We start from the raw sequence: 9,646 nt of genomic DNA on the forward strand, positions 1-9,646 counted from the left end.
AGAGAGAGAGAGAGAGAGAGAGAGAGAGAGAGAGAGAGAGAGAGAGAATATGAATCAGGTTGATTTAGCTAACTACTATTCAGGTTGCTTTAGCTAACTATTGTACTTTTAATAACTCATATATAATAAAGGCTCAACAATGTTTTGTTCAATGAGCAAATAAGTATTTGGAAATACATACTGCTGCGCCTGACACTTAAAAAGAAAAACTTCAAGAAGCAGAAACTGTCATTGATGTTATTCAGCCCGTTGTACCATTTTCCCAAGGTAAACTCTGCTTACTCTGGTCCCGTCTCTTTCTAGTTATGTGATCTTGGCACATTACTCAACCTCTGTCCAAGTGTCAGTTTTCTCGTCTGTAAGATAAAGAGAAGCATACCTACCTCATAAGGCTGTGGTATGGATGAATGAAATATGTGTTTTCTAGAAACTCCTTCAACAAGTGTTCCTTCAGTTATTTCTTTACAGATCATTAAAGTCTCTCTTTTCCCCTTAGTTTGTTTTAAAAGGTTACTTTCTTACGTATTGTTCCCATTTACAAGACAATTTAAAATCCATAACCAGGGTAAACAGGTTTGAGTGGGAGGAATTTGATTAGGACACAGGAGGTAAAACATCATTGAAAACTTCCTATCAGAACTGAGAACTGTGGCAAACAGTTTGTGTGGTTTTTATCCTTCTTGAACAAATGGAAAATATCTTATAAGTATAGAGCCTGACATTATAGATCATTTCTGAGAGAATAAAGATTTTTTTTTGTTGGGGGGAGGGAAGAAAATTTCCATTTATCTTATGAGAAAGTAAGGAAAGAAAGAAGGCGATTTCTTCTTGAGAGGTCTGCAGATTTTCAGTGCTACAAAAGCCCCCCAGCAATGCTTTGCTTCCCTCAAGCCCTGCAGAGCATTGGTAGGCTCACATTTCATATCGGTGACTTATTAATCACTTGACCTTTTCCACTGTGCACTTAGCATAGTAAATTATACTCATTCCCAGAGAAGCCTGGGTGTCTTACCATGATTCTTTGTAATGTAGCCAGGCCCACGCTTGATACAAGTCACACACTGAGCATGTTGCAACTCATCTCATGTCTTTGCCATGTGTGACAGTTTAATGCCAGCCTAGAAAGAACAAGCTAGGAAATTCAGACAAAAGAAATTAAGATGGGGGGATTTAATTCCCTATGTTTACCTTACAGCTAAGCGGGAAGAAAAACTCCAATATCATATAAGATTTTAATTTGTTTCCCCAGATAAAAGATAACTAATAAATAAATATTTCTTGATTAGTAGAAATAAATCCAATGGCCTTTATGTTTATCACTGCTTCCTTTGACAGCTTTCCAGTTAGGATGCTGTTGACCCTCTCCTCTGTAAAAAAAAAAAAAAAACCTCCATCTTTCTGTTATGTAACTCCATGTTTGAGAATTCAGTCATTTTATTTCTTTAGGTTTTTAACTCTAGTTCTAAGTATAAAATAATTCTCCGACTCAATTTAAGAAATAGTGCAATGGTCATTCAGAATGCCACATCCCTCTGGTCTCAGCTCTCTGGAGGCTGAAGCAGGTGGACCATGAATTCAAGCCAGCCTGGGCTATACATAGTAAGCCTTACACTGTTTCAAACATCAGAGATGTGGACTAGGTGAGAGTGTGGCTCAGTAGCAGACTGATTGCTTAGCATTCATAAGGCATTGGATTCCTTGTCCAGTATTGCCAAACACACACACACAGAGACACACAGACACAGACAGACAGACAGACAGACAGACAGACACACACACACACACACACACACACACACACACACACACATACTTTTCTACTTACAACGGGATGATGTCCCTATAAACTTTTCATAAGTTGAAAGTACTCTAAGCATAAATGCATTTAATATGCTATGTCCTGCTCATTCCAGCTTAGCATCACAGCACACTGGAGAGCACTGGTTGCTTCGTGATCATGAGGCTGACTAGGAGCTGCTATTGCTGCTGCTACTGCTACTGCTGCTGCTGCTGGTGTCCATCATCACTAGAGAAGATCAGACCATATAGAGCTATCCTGGGTAAAGATCCAAATTCAAAACCCAATGTATGATTTCTACTGAATTCATCCCAATTTTGGACAATAGAAATGTTGGATAATCATAAGATAAACTGTTATAATTCAGGGACTCTCTGCAGTCTTTCATTTCTTTAATAGACACACTTGGAAGGCCTAGTATGCTCCAGACATCTTCTAGGTGGAAGGCATGAAGGAACAAAACTATAAGCAAAGGTCAATAAAAGAGAATCACAGGAATTAATGAAATTGCTAAAGCTATTCACTCATTCAACATTTGGCAAACAGCTTCAGAATGTTTACTCCACATCAGGCCCAATTCTTGATGTTGAGACTTTTGTCTTATGAACACAAACTGGATATCCCAATTACTGTCCAGTGAACAGGATAGGACAAGCAGTTGAGGATAATAGTATAGGCTGATAGGACAGTCGATTGGGGTAGAGACTGAAGAAATGGAAGAGGGGGAAACTAGATGAAAATTTGAAAGAAAAGCCAACAGGATGCAGTGCCTACGTTAACTGAAGAATAAGACATACCCAACGACTATAACACGGGGGGCTTCTGCTTTCCCCTTGATTCTCCCCTGTAGTACTTTAAGGGTGGATCCTGATTGGATTAAGTGAGTTAGAGACTCTTTCTTGTTCCCTGCTCACAGTGATTGGTTCCAGCATAGTTTTTTGCCTCCTTATCAGGCCAATGAGAGAAGGAATCTTTGAGCAGGGATCGGACCTGAGAGACCAGACTCTTTTCTCTTGTGTATAGGCTGGTGAAGTCAGAAACAGTGGCAAATGTTTTGGTAGTTCAAGGGGAGAACCTAGAGACCCAGTAATTATCTCATGGGACTGAAAGACAAAGTCAATATAGAGGCAGATCTCTGTGAGTTTTAGGCCAGCTAAGGCCGACTGAGACCCTGTCTCACACACACACACACAAAAAAAAAAAATCTAAAAGAATCAAAAAGATAAACTCACTATCACATAGTGCTCAGTAAAAATTCTGGGAAATCAGCCCATCAGTGGCTTTGCTTGAGTCCAGAATCAAACCTCACACTAATTTACTAATTTACGTCTCAATTTTTCAATTATGTGAGCCAATAGATTCTTGGTATTTTAAACGATTGTTTGGATTGTATGTTACTAATAACAAAATTAACTCTGACTAGCACAATCCTCATAAGTCTGTAGCACACTGGAGGCTCTGGAGTCTAGTAAATACATGTGATCCTAAGTGGCTCCAGGAATTGATATATTTTGGTTAATTCTTAAGTGATAACAATAACAATAGTCAGTATATGTTGACACTGTGATGTAGTCAAAGGTAATATTGTTTTCACTAGAAAAAAGTTTCTGGTGACTTGTGATGGTTTGTATATGCCAGAGAGTGGCACTATTAGGAGGTGTGGCCTTGTTGGAGTAGGTGTGTCACTGTGGGCATGAGTTTAATACCCTAGTCCTAGCTGCCTGGAAGTGACTCTTTCACTAGCAGCCTTCAGATGAAGATGTAGAACTCTCAGCTTCTCCTGCACCATGCCTGTCTGGATGCTGCCATGCTCCCATCTTGATGAATACGGACTGAGCCTCTGAACCTCTGAACCTGTAAGTCAGCCCCAATTAAATGTTGTCCTTATAAGAGTTGCCTTGGTCATGGTGTCTATTCACAGCAGTAAAATCCTAACTAAGACACTTGCTCATGGCTATTAAAAATAAAAAGGCAAAGTAGATCTTTAGAGGGAGGTTTACAGGACTGGAACTTGAAGGAACTGGGTAGCAAACACATTTGTATTCAGGCCCTCTCCTGCTCCCTCCAGGGCTCTTGTACACTTCCTATGGGTTCCCCACCCTAGTTGTGATGTCAGCCTTGCTTTTTTTCTTCCTCCAGATAGTTCATCAAGCAAGTATTAGAGAAGGAATTATTCATTTTTAGTTGTACAAGAGTCACTTGGTGAGAGCATATAAAAATATAGATCCCTGGGGCTGAATAGATGGCTATGCCATTAAGAGTATATACTTCTTTTTCAGGAGACCCTAATTCAAGTTCAGCTCTCAGCACCCACACTGGGCAGCACACAACTGCCTATAACTTCAGATCCATGGGGATCTGAAGCCTCTAGCTTCCTCCAGTACTGTGCTTATCTGCACAGTCTCTCTCCCTCTCTCTCTCTCTCTCTCTCTCTCTCTCTCTCTCTCTCTCACACACACACACACACACACACACACACACACACACACACACACACACACAGAAGGGGGAGGGAGGGAGAGAGGGAGGGGGAGGAAAAGGGAGTCGGAGAGGGAGGGAGGGAGAGGGAGAAGTGCACACATATATAATGACATTTTTAAAAAATATTTTTTAAAGATTCTAATATAGATTTCTGGAACAGCTCCAGTGGGGTCAGCTCAGTCCCACAAGGGTGCTAGGCAGTAGAAGGAGTCGGTCCCTCTTTCCCTGCCTAGGGAACTGGGCTTCTACATTCTTGCACTATCAGCGACTGCCTAATAGCTAACAGCCAGATGTAGGAGACCTAACCTAACCCCCCAGGCATTTCCACATTGCAAAATGGTTCCGGCAGCTTGTGGGAAGTCCGATAAGTCACAAGCACAGTATTTGTAAACAAACCTATACTGAAACTGGAGTGGAACACTGAGAAATGGTAAATGGGATTTAAATAACGTATTAGAAGTTTCTGCACTTAAAAACAAGTAATGGCGGGAGAAGACAGTGTGTGCCAAGTACAAAAGGAAGAACTACTTAAAAGAAGAATTCCAGGGCCGGAGCGATAAGCTCTGTGGTTGAGAGCATTCCCTGTTAGTCCTGAAGCTTTCAGGGTAAGTTCCTAGCACACATACACTAGGTAGTTTACAATCACTTGTAACTCCAGCTTGAAGGGATGTGATACTCTCTACTCAAGTGTGTGTGAGTGTGTGTGTGCTGTGTGTTTCTATGTGTGCAACAGATACAAACATGTTAATAAAAATTGTTAAAATGTATCATTTCATTTATGCACAGGGCTGGGGAGTCAAAGCTTACATAGAAGAGTCAGTATCACTGAAATCAAGTACTTTAGTAGGTGAGCTCTTTAACATGGCATTTAGCATCTTTTAATATCTGACCCCTGTCTATTTCTCTAGTGTGTTATGGCTTTTTTCTTCCTCCAATGTATGATCCAGGTATGGTCCAGGACTCCAAAAGAACATTGTCCAAAAGAAGATGTTCTTGTTCACCACCAAGAATCTATAAATGTTATTCTCTCTGCTGATTACTGTCCCAGTCCTTCTAACTTGCTAACTTCTATATTTTTTTGTCTTGGTGTAAACAATTTTTTTTCAGTTTGGTATACCTCAACCATAGAGTTTCGTATGTATATGCATGTGTGTGTATGTATGTATGTATGTATGTATGTGCACTCATATTAATAGATAATTGTGTGATGTATGTATATATGCATGCATGTATTATGTACGTGGTGTATGTGAGTATGTGTGCAGGTGTATTGTATCATAGGTAGGTCAGAGGCTAACATCAAGCGTCTTTATCTCTCTAACTTATTTCTTTGAGAAAGGGCCTCTCGCTAAGTTTGAAGCTCTTGTTTTAACTAGACTGGCTGGCGGGGATGTGAACTTTGGGGCACACTCACACAGCAAGCACATCATCTGTAAATCCATCTCCCCAGCACTATAGGCCCTCTTCATAGGTGCTGCCTCAAACTTCCCAAACCTAAGGACCATTACTTTTCATTGTAATTTTTTTTGCCTGATCTTTTTCTTTTTTGGGGGGCGTGGTGAAGCTGAGAATGGACAGGAATCAGGAATCATGCCTGTCTTATTTGTCACTTTAGCCCTGGTGGCTTGTTTACACATTCAACCAATGACTAACAAACAAAGAACCACAAAATATTGAAGTATAAGTGTAACCTGTATGGTCTTTATTGGAGCAGTGGATAATGTCTTCCGTTAGAGCTTAGAACATCCTGTTTATGCCATGAGGCAATAACTTTGTTCCAGATGAAAACATTGTCAATCTTAATTTTTTCATTAATTCAATAATAATTTATATGATTAACCAGTCATACTGCACAATGAGGCTGAACTCTAAATTCTTAAATTAGCCTTATGCCACATCGACCTCCATGTGGCCCTTATCCTAATATTTCCTTGGAGTTTGTTTTCCCCTGCTATATCTGTGTAATATTCAAATTACACGGGAGCTGGGAAACCTGCAAATGTCCATCTCAATTTTGAGAAATTCAAACAAACACTCAAAATCACCGAAGATTTGTAATGAAGTCTAAGAGTCAAATTTGTGTAGTATCAATTACATCCTCGGGGCTTTTAGAGAGTTCTAAAAATTTTCTGGATTATCAGTTATACACTAGTTCCATAACTACACTATGATAATACAAATATCCCTATGCTCCACTGATTGCTGATTGATTAATGACGTCTGGTCCCACATGACTTCTTTCCCATCCATCTCCAAAGAGAAAGTAAAAGCACCTATGTCCTTAGCCTCTCTTGCAAGTGAGGTTGCCTGCTAGGTGACTTTGGTCTGGACAAGTAAGAAGGGAAAAATACATTTTATTTCCTCAATAGAGAGATAAGACAAGAATAAAAAGACCTCACTTGCCCTCACTGCCTTCCCATTTCACACTGTTGATGTTTGAAAGAGTTGCCCCCATCTTGAGATGATGAAAAACAATATAGAGGCAAGAGACAGACTATCAAGGATGGTAGAGTAGAAAGAACAAACTAGGTCACTGATGAAACTGCGGAGTAGTGTGTCTGATGTCAGTAACCACACATCTCCACACTGCTGGTTAAATGAGAAAGTCACTACCCCTATTTGTTTAAATGACAGGACTCAGTTAACAAACCGAATGTGGTTTTAACTCATGTAACAAGTTACTTTACCATTTCCTTTAACTAAAATAGAATTAAATTATTGACACCTGACCATTTATATTTGGAGTAAAGTATTAGCTTTTTGGAAGAAAATTAGGAAATAAATAACTTCATCTAAAAGGTTAGGTTATTTTCATCCTGGAAGCAGAGAATAATTTCCACTTGCCATTAGCCCATTACACAAACTAGGAGCTATGGGCTGCTGAGAACCTTCTGTGTAACCGATGGACCACCCTAGGAACTAGTCCTAGCTGGCGGGAACGTTTTAAACTTCGTGGTGATTGGAAGATCTTGAATCATTTAAGCAAGGGCTGACCAGGAAGTGTCAAGAGCTGATAAGATTAGGCCAGCTTCTCTCTGTAGGGGGTTGTGTATTGGTTAGCTTAATGAATCAACCTCTCCAACAAAGATTAAGCATAATCCCACAGCAAACCTAGAACAACTGCTATCAGATAGTAGAGGTGTGGGGTAGCTCTTGGTAAAGCAATCCACCTATAAACCCCCCACCGCTGTAGATAAGGGAATTGGACCACTTAACCACTAAGACTCTTTTCAGATTTAAACCATGAGCAGAGACCGTGCTCAGCCTTGCCTTTGCCTTTTTTTCCCCCCACCGGCTCTTCCTTTTCTGCTTAATAATCGTCCATTTCTACTTTTGAGAGAAATTCTCCACGAAAGATAAACTCTAAAATGAAGTAGGCAAGCCTTGGCATAGCTCATGTTTTGGCAGGAGAAAGGAGGCTAAGCTGGCAAGGTGACTTGTGAGGACTTATGTACAGTTCAGAGAGTGGATGCTGCCTTATTCGGTAAGTGGCAGGTAGACATGACAGGTTGGGGTAAGCGACTTGTAACTGTTGGACCCCCAAAGAAGACAAAGTGTTTTCTGGGCTCTGAAGTCCATTCTTTAGAGAAAACACAAAATCTCTGGGAAAGGAGGAAAACCTATTTGTGCAGTTATATTTCCCCTGACTTGCAAGAAAGAAACGAAAAGGAAAGAAGGTTTAGCTCCCAAATATTTAACAAGCAAATCAGCCAGGCTTTTGGGGGACCGATCAAGGTTTGTGCAGATCGGTTTTTGGAAGGGAAACAGGCTGAATCTTCACCCTGCCCCTTGCACTTTGGTAAATACTAGTTTAAAAAATACCGCGCTGAGAATTTTAACAGATGATTTCTGGAGAGCTGACTTATGAACTAATTGGACACTTCTGCTGTGCGGAGGAACAAAGACTTTTTTTTATAGGTCTTCAACTAAGGCATATACCTGTCTGGTAGCGTTGGCTCATTCTGCACATGCTCAGTTGAACAGAAATCTTCATATTGCATACAACCTAGAACAGCGGCAACACCCACAGCCATACTCCGCTGCTGACCCTGTGCGTCCATTCCTTCTAGTTGCATTTTTATGCTAAGAACTCCAACACTTATAGGGAGTGAACAAAGTAGGTGCTGGAGCTCGGGAACAGTATTCTATGGATTTAAAGTCTCTTTATGTCACTATTTTCCTGGTCCATCTCTAGGTTTTGTCTAGCAGCAGTAGACACTGCATAGATATTTTGTGAGCTTGGAGCGGCCGGCAGCAGAAGCTGTTTCGCTAGTTCACCGTTCCTTGTTGTACACCTTCCTCTGCAGTTTTTGTTCGGTCCTTTCCTTGGACAATTCTCCCCTTCCCCCCAGCCCTCATCTTCATTAAGGAATGGCAGGGTGGCACTAAAAGCATCCTCCGCCGCCAAACAGGGTCTTGAGTGACAATCTCTCTCCACCTCCTCTCTGGCTTTTTCATTCATTAGAACCCTTTCTCTGGGTGTTTTTTTTTTTTCTCTCCCAGCAAAAACCTGGGAACGGCTTCCTGAGGTTACGAAAGAAGAGGGAAAGCTGCCAGAGTGCTGAGCACGCCGTCCAAGAACGTGCACACGGCTGTGGACCTTTTGTCCCTAGCCCCCCTTCTCCACTTGGTCGCAGCTTGGGAGTAGAGACGACGACCTCCACCAGCCCCACCTCAGCAGCTGCAACCCGCACCCGGGGCAGCTCCGCTAGCCGACCCCCAGCGCCCTCTAGATTCCCCGCGCCCGCCGGTTCTCCGTGACGTTGCGGGCGCTGCGCGCAGGCGCCACTGGGAGCGCTTTTTTTTTTCTCTCCCTTCCTCCGCCTCCTTCCGCGGTCCACGCCTCCCAGCGGGCTGGAGGGGCGGGGCCTGCGGGTCTCGCCTCCGTGCCGGCCGAAAGGGAGGAGGGTTAGTCCGCGCGAGGAGGGAGCACGGACTCAGGAGCCAGGCGGCTGCTGAGGCTGAGGGGAGGAGCTGAAGGCAGCGGTCGCGGCTCCCGCCCGCACTGAACGCTCATTACGCGAAGCCCCCTCCCACAGTCGGGCGGGCGGCGGCGGCGGGAGGAGGAGAAGGAGGAGGGAGCGTCTCTGCCGCCGCCTCCTGGTCCCCAGCGCGGATCAGCCGCCACCACCTCCCTTCGCGACGATCCTCCCTCCATGGTGCTGTCGCGGCCCCCCCTGTAGCCCGAGCTGCCCCGCGCCGCGCCGGAGCCGGTCTCGGGCAGAAGGAGCGGTCGCGGCCTCGCGGCCCGCGCGGGCTGACGAGCGGAGAGTGCAGCGCTTCGCGGTCCCCGAGGGTCGCACGCCCCGGCAGCGGGGCAGCCAGCAACCGCGCGAGGAGCAGCGGGCGGGCGGGCGGCGCCGGGCC

The sequence above is a fragment of the Grammomys surdaster genome, unplaced genomic scaffold (assembly GCF_004785775.1).
Source record: "Grammomys surdaster isolate TR1022 unplaced genomic scaffold, NIH_TR_1.0 263, whole genome shotgun sequence".
NCBI classification, from domain to species: Eukaryota; Metazoa; Chordata; class Mammalia; order Rodentia; family Muridae; genus Grammomys; species Grammomys surdaster.